This window comes from Mustela putorius, unplaced genomic scaffold, assembly GCF_011764305.1.
Source record: "Mustela putorius furo isolate JIRA1106 unplaced genomic scaffold, ASM1176430v1.1 tig00003983_pilon_pilon_pilon, whole genome shotgun sequence".
NCBI classification, from domain to species: Eukaryota; Metazoa; Chordata; class Mammalia; order Carnivora; family Mustelidae; genus Mustela; species Mustela putorius.
The window spans coordinates 13,184,801-13,192,482 of NW_025422123.1; positions in this window are offsets into that span (position 1 = coordinate 13,184,801).

A 7,682-nucleotide genomic window follows, 5' to 3' on the forward strand; every position below is an offset into this window, starting at 1 on the left:
AATTAGTACTATTCTTATTATTATTCTTATTATCAGAGTAAAAAAAAAAAAACAAACCCTGAAAAATTCATTTAACAGATGCACAAGCAGATGCTCAGAAGGGAAAACTGATTTCCCCCAATTCACAAGCTGATTAATCATAGAACCAGAATCTGAATTCAGATCTTCTGTGCTCCAGCCCAGGAATCTGTCTCTCGAATCACTCTTTCTCCTGAGATTTGTTTCTTCCATCTTATAAAATGACATGAACCAACTCCATGGCAATCAGGTGTCATCAAAAATTCCTATGCGAAAGAGCAAATGCCCTGTAAGAGACAACCCAAGCCTGGAGGGTGGGGGTGGTGTTCCCCCCAGTAGGAGACAACCCAAAGCTGGAGGGTAGGGGTGGTGTTCCCTCCCCATTTGGCTTAGCTGATCTGCCTCAATCCTTAGGCAGTCCCAGATTCCACAGGATGAAGAGACTTTGGGGGCAGCCTGCTTTGTGCCATCCGGGGACGTTGGGGCTGAAAAGCAGCATGGTTGTTCAGTCTGGGCACTGTGGCCTGGTGTCATGGCATGTCACACCTTCACAGGGATAGCAGCAGCCAAGCCCCGCCCCACCCCCCACCCCAGCAAGTCATTCCTTGTCCCATCTCTTGGCCAGACCAGAGCAAAGAAGCAGCTCCTCCTGGAATATGACTGGGGTCCTAAGCTTGCCTGTTCCCACATAGGCTTCCCCATGTTGGGCTAGAGAACTCCAAATTCTTGTTCCATTTGCAGAAGGGAAATCAGGGAACTTCTGTACCCTTGCAACCACATGACTGTTTAGCAACTTTATACCAAGGGTTCAGAAATTGGAGAAAACAGCTTCTACGGTCTGAATCATTTTCCCATCTCTGGTCTGTTCACACCGGGACATTTTTCTGGCCTTATCTAACACATGCACACATCGTGCTAGTCTTTGAGAAAATTCCTCTTCAAAGATTTCTTTTTTATTGTTCAGTATGGGAAATCTCATGGCTCTATGATTCTGGGCTTCCTTCTCAGTTGCCATGAAACTCGACGATGGCAGACCCTGAAGAACTTAAAGTAGCAAAATACGTTCCATGGAGAAGTCAGAGTGGCATAGGAAATCCTGAAATGTGAAGTCTGAATATTACTGCTTTTAGGAAAATGTTAAGCTACACAAGATTTTGGGGTGTCTTTCCTGACATCAGGAAAATTCGATCTGGCTGGCACTGAGCCAGTAGACACTAGATGCATTCCTTGAAAAACAAATTATGGAAGTATAAATTACCACTCCATACCCATGGCTCTCATTTCAAGTGTACCATTCAGCACTTTTTAGTTAACTTAGAGTTGCGCAATTATCACCCCAATCCAATTTTAAATCATTTCCATCACACCAAAGAGATTCTGCCTGCCCTTTAGGCAGGCACTCCTCATTCCCACTCCCAGTCCCTGGCAAGCACCAATCTGTTTTCTTTCTCTGTAGATATCTTTTTTTCTAGAAATTGCGTAGAAATGGGTGGAAGGGCTCTTAAGGGCAGATCATTGTATCTCTATTACTCATAAATTCAATCGACCACTTAACAATATATATCATACATGCTAGTTGCTTGTCCTAAAGTGAATGAAACAGACTAGTTCCTGTCCAGCTAGGAAGGCAGGAAGTTAAACAACTAAAACCAGGGAAGGTGATGGTCTGTGAAAGGGGAGGACAGGTGCTCTCTGGGAAAGCTTATCCGGAGCTCATAAAGTAGCCTGGAGAAGTTCTGGGAGGCCTCTTGGAGAAAGCGGCATATGAATGAAAAATGGAAGGGTAGGCTAGAGGTAAGCAGGAGAGTTGGGAGAGAACTCTGCAGGCCAGCGGTGGAGGTTAGGAGTTGAGGCTGAAGGACCAAAGCAGGTTTGACAAGGCTGAAAAACAATGTGTGTGAAAGAGCAAGGAAGGCCAGGAGACATGATAACCATGAGGGTGGCCTTGGAGGGGCCGTAAAGCCAGGTCACAACTGGCCATGGTGTGACACTTGGCTGGTGTTCTGAAGTCAGTGAAAGACCTCTGAGGAGCTTTAGATAGGGTTGGCTGTGACCTGGCAAATGAATGGAAGCAGGGCAAGAATTATCCAAGCAAGAGATGCCACTGGGAGGCAGCATTGCCATGTGGTTAAAAGCTCTGGACTTTTTCCAAAGAAGACATACAGTTGGGTAACAGTTACTGGGGTTGCAGGGAGAGAAGTAATAAGGAATTGTCATACACAATTACAAAAGCTGGCAAATCCAAAGAGCCAATGTTCCAGTTCAAGTCCAAAAGGTGACAGGCTATCGTGGTACCAGGAAACGTGGATATCTCAGTTAAAATTCTATCAGGCAGGAAAATTTTCTCTTACTTGGGGGAGAGTCAGCCTTTTCTTCTATTCAGACCTTCAACTGATTGGATGAGGCCCACCCACATTATAGCAGGCAATCTGTTTACTCAGTCTATCAATTTAAATGTTAATCTCATATTCTCACAACTCTTAATCTCACAAAACAAACTGAGGGTTGCTCAGAGGGAGGGGGGGTGTGGTTATGAACATTGGGGAGGGTATGTGCTATGGTGAGTGCTGTGAAGTGTGTAAACCTGGCAATTCATAGACCTGTACCCCTGGGGATAAAAATACATTATATGTTTATTAAAAAAATTTTTTAAAAATAAAAATATCAACTTACAAATGTAAAAATAAAAATAATACCCTCACAGAAAAATCCAGAATTATGTTTTACCAAATACCTGGGCACGTCATGGTCCAGTCCAACTGACACATAAAATTAACCATCGTACGGGGTAATAGGAAAAGGGGTAGGTAGGGGTGCCATTTTATAAAGGGGAGTCAGGGAAGGTATCTCCAAGGAGAGGCCAATTGAACAGTGACTTAAATGAAGTAAAAACAAGATGCTCTGAGGGCGTGTCCTTCCAGGTGGAGGGAATAAGAAGTATCTAGGGCCAGTGCAGAATATCTGAGCTAGGGTGAGAAGCTGCTACAGCAGGAGCAGGGAGCCAGTGGGGGGTGCCTTAGGGGAGGGGCTGAGTCTGCAGAGGTGGTCAGCAGCAGGTTCCTGTGAACCTTGTGGGCCCCAGTGAAAATTGGGCATTTCATTTTAAGGGTCATGGAAAACTATTGAGGAGTTCTAAGCGCATCTCTTGGCTATTGTGCAGAGAATAGTTTGCAGAGGGGTGAGGGTGGAAGTCAGGACACGAGCCACTTGAGTTTATTGCCATAATCAGGCTAGAGATGATGCTGATGTAGGCTGTAGTGAAGTCCGTGAGAAGCCGCTGGATTGCGACCATATTTGGAGGGAGAGCAGAGGACCCGCTGGGAGAGTGAATAGACACATTCATAGACACATTAATGGAAAACTGACAAATGCTCGGCATGCATTTGGGATGGCTGCCCCATCAACCCTTTGCACAAACCTCGACTATGCTTAATGACAATCCACTTTTCACAGAGGGAATCCTTTTGCTGGGGTGGCCTCTGTCAGCTGATTCCTTTTCTGAATGGCTATAGATGTGCTCACTCTTCTGGAAAGTTGCTCTTGCTTTATTCATCACTATATGCTTCGGTCTGTTCACCAGGAGAGCTAGCCCTGCCCGTGCAAGCCTTCACTCTATCTTGGCCGCTCAGCTCTGCGTTGTGAGAGCTTTTTGGCTCATATCATAGATTTGTTTGCTTGGTTTTGTCTTGTTTTTCCAAAACACTCAAATGTCATTGAGGTATAATTTATACAGGGCCAATGCACAAAGCTTAGTGAACAGTTTAATGTGTACCTGTGAAATCTACACCAAAACCAGTATTAGAACATTCCCATTCCCCAAAAAAGTTTCCCCGTCTGTTCCTCCCCACCACCGTCCCCCATCTGTTTCTCCGTCTGTTTCCAGTCTGTCTGTGTCCCTGTCCCTGCAAACCTGTTCTGGTATCTGTCACCATTAAGTAGTTTGGCGTATTCAATTAATATACAGAAATCACTAGGTTGTCTTATTTCATGGACCGCTTCTTCCATTCAGCGTGATGTATTTGAGATTTCTCCATGTCATCGATTCCGTTGGCAGCTTGTTCCCTGGATGAATATAGCATAATTCACTTATTAATTCACCACTTGGTGGCCATTTGAGTGGCTTCCAGTTTGAGCTCATTATAATTCACAACAGCCAAGATACAGAAGGAACCTGAATGTCCACTGACAGATGAATGGATAAAGAAGATGTGGTGTATACACATAAGGGAATATTATTAAGCCTTACAAAGGTAGGAGATCATGCGATATGGGACAACACGGCTGAATCTGGAGGACACTATGCTACATAAAATAAGCCATCACAGAAGGACAAATACTGCATAATTCCACCACTCATGTGAGGTATTTAAACTAGGCAAAGTCATAGAAACAGAGCATAGCATGGTGGCTGCCAGGGGCTGGGGAGGGGGCGGAAATTGCTATTCAATGGGAAAAGAGTTGCAGTTACACATGATGAGTAAGTTCTAGAGATCTCCCGGACAGCATTGTGCCTGTGGTTACCTATACTTTCTTTTTTACACTTAAAATTTTGCTAAAAGCATAGATCTGATGTTAAATATTTTTACTACAATAAAAAAGAAAAAACTGCAGTGAATGCTGAGTACATGACTTTTTATTGACACATATTTTCATTTCTCCTTGGTAAATACTCTAGAATGGAATTGCTTGGTCACAGGGAAGGGGTATGTTAAATTTTTATTAGAGTTTTGTTCAGTTTAGCCTTCATGTGTGGGAAGGCCCACAGGACATCCTCTTAAGAACTTTCCTCATCAGAGGAAATGAAGGGAAATGATCCATGGGGATAATTAGATAAAGATACAAATGCTGATGAAGGGGAAGAGAGGAGGACCATGATAATGATGGTGTTTTTGGATTTCTATGCATTAATTTATTAAATTCTTACAACAACCTGAGAGGTAGGTATTATTTGTTCTCCTCTTTCAGTTAAAGAAACTGAGGCTAGGGAATGTTAATCAGTGTTCTCAAGATCACTTAAACCCAAATTGAAAACACCTACGTTTTTCAGCTAATTATACTACCTCCTATATAAGGATTCCTGGGGACATCATCTTTCACAAGGATGCCCTGACCATCCTTCTGGTGGCTACTGTGTCTCTGATGGGACTTTCTGAGTTCTTTTTGAGTCACCTTTGCTTGGCAGCTGTTCTCTGGTGTTGGAAGTGCTGACCTTGTTTGCCGGCCTGACAAGGTCCCTTTGACTAGTTTGTTTGCCCTCTTCTGACCCCTTCCAGTTGATCTCCCCACTTTCCCCCCTTCTCCTCCCTTACCCTAACCATCATACCACCCTTTCATCATCACCACACTTCTACCACCAAACCTAGGGCCCGTAAACATGCACCTTGAGTCCACTTCTCTCAATGGTTGGAAGACTCTCCCCCCAAAACTGCTTACTTGCTCTCCAAAATATTTTGTTGTTCTGTGAAGAATTGTGCCCAGAATAATTTTTATAATGAAAGTGTTTGACTCTGAGTCCTTATTTTGGTAAAGCCACCATGTAACATAAGAAATAAGATGCTGTCTTCTAAGAATACATTCAGGTAATCATTTCCATATACTCTAAATTAATCTCCATAAAACCCTCTGAGGTAGATCAAGAAGAATTAAGTGGGAAACACAGCCATTAAGTAGGAACTTGGCTAAAGAATGGGGATTCTCTATATTTTTTAATAAAACCTCAAGTCCAATTTCATACAAATTTCATATACTTCAGAACTCCAACATCATGGGTAAAATCACACACTCAACCCATTTGTGGAGACACTTAAAACTGAAATCCATCTGTACTAACAATTATGTTTTGAAATATCTCAGTGAGTTAATAGGCAAAGTTTAAATTATTCATAATTCTGTGCTCACTGGAATTTCCCAGAAATTTAAGAGATGATTTCTGCGAAGTCAAAGCGCTGATGTTCAACTTGGTAGAAAGTGGGTGCCCCCTTGTGGCCTATAGAACAGCAAAGAAAGATCTCAGTCATGAAGTTCTAAACACAATGAGCGTCCCTCACCAGAGTGCACACTGAATCACAAAAAAATAAATAAAACCTTGAAAGTGGGTGGTTGTCATAGAACCTTAGAATGTTGGTATAACCTTAGATGTTGAGGTATAACATCGTTTTTTTCAGAAAAGGAAACCAAAGCTCAAAGAATTTAAGTGACTTGTCCTCACACCATAAAACGTTACACCATGAGGTGCTGACAAGAATTGAAGACCTCTCATGAAAACAGCATTCTTACACTGATCAACCACATAGATGCGTGTCAAGAGAAACACACATCGATAGTAGGGCAAATATAAAAACATTTATTAATATTCAACTGTTCTGCATTCTTTAAACAGGCTTGAGGTTTCCTGCCCCACATAGAGTGAATTTGTGGGGAAGCAGGTTAGGGGGTGAAGCAGTCGTGGAAGGGACTTCCATCCCCCCTGAAGTGGGATGCCGGGGCAGGGGTGTCTTGGGATGGGTGTGAAGCTGATAGTTTTGAGAGCTGGTTATGAGGGTGAATCCACAGACTGACTGAGATTAATTGCTGGGGGCGGGGAAAGGCAGGGATGGTGCCTAAGTTTCCGGTTTGGGGCCATTGGGTGGATGGTAGGAAACAAAAGAGCAAGAGCAGACTTAAGTGGATGGTGGCTTGAAATGGTAGCCAAGAAAGTTCATGGCTGGGTCGTCTACATGTTTCTGTAGGATTAAGCCGCACAAAATCCTTTGTGAGCGTGTGTGTCCTTGTGGATATGTAACTGATAACAAAGGGATTAGAGAAAGTCTGTGCCGGGCTTGCAAGTGTTGATGAGATTTTTTTAAAAAGTCACGGGTACGATGGAGAATTTGTTCTTCTCTTATTTTTCCTCAACGAAATTTCTTTATACCCTAGTTTCAAGATGAAATTGTAATAGAATTCAATAGCTCTAAATTCCATTAGGATTATGTTTAGTTTTAATTGTGATCATTGATTGGGTCACGCCTCCATGTTTGACGTTTGTAACATCACGGCCTTAGGGAGCAGCTGGTTAAGCCCAGTTGGTCTTCTTTTCCATACTTAGAGGCAGTATTCTGAACATTTCAGGTGGGCTATAACTTTGGAGAGGGGCTACGTGTCTGATTCCTTTCTTACAATGTTTGCTTTCTAGGGATTCCAGAATATTATAGGAGGCTCCAAAAAGAGGGAGAAGACTTTGGTCCACTAGACAAAGATTGCTTAATAGTAGATATTCAGGAACTGAGAAACCTGATGAAGGAATATCTTGGGGCTTAGAAGGGCTGAATACAGTGTCTCAAATCACTCTGAAATCATCACCATTTCCCCTCGTAGAGCGAAGCGGTTAAAGCAGATAGAACATGGACTGTGGCATCAGACAGAACTGAATTTGAGAGCTGGTTATGGCTTACTACATAGCCTTGTACAAATTTTTCACCTTTCTTGGTCAAAATTTTCTCATCAATAACATAAGGTGATAGTGATGACACCCATGTTCTATTAGCCTTTTGGGGCTGTTATAACCAAACACCCAGACTGGGGAGCTTAAATTACAGAAATTTGTTTGCTCACCATTCTGGAGGCTGGGAAGGCCAAGATCAAGGTGCTGGCAAATTTGGTTTCTGGTGAGAGTGCTCTTCCTAGAC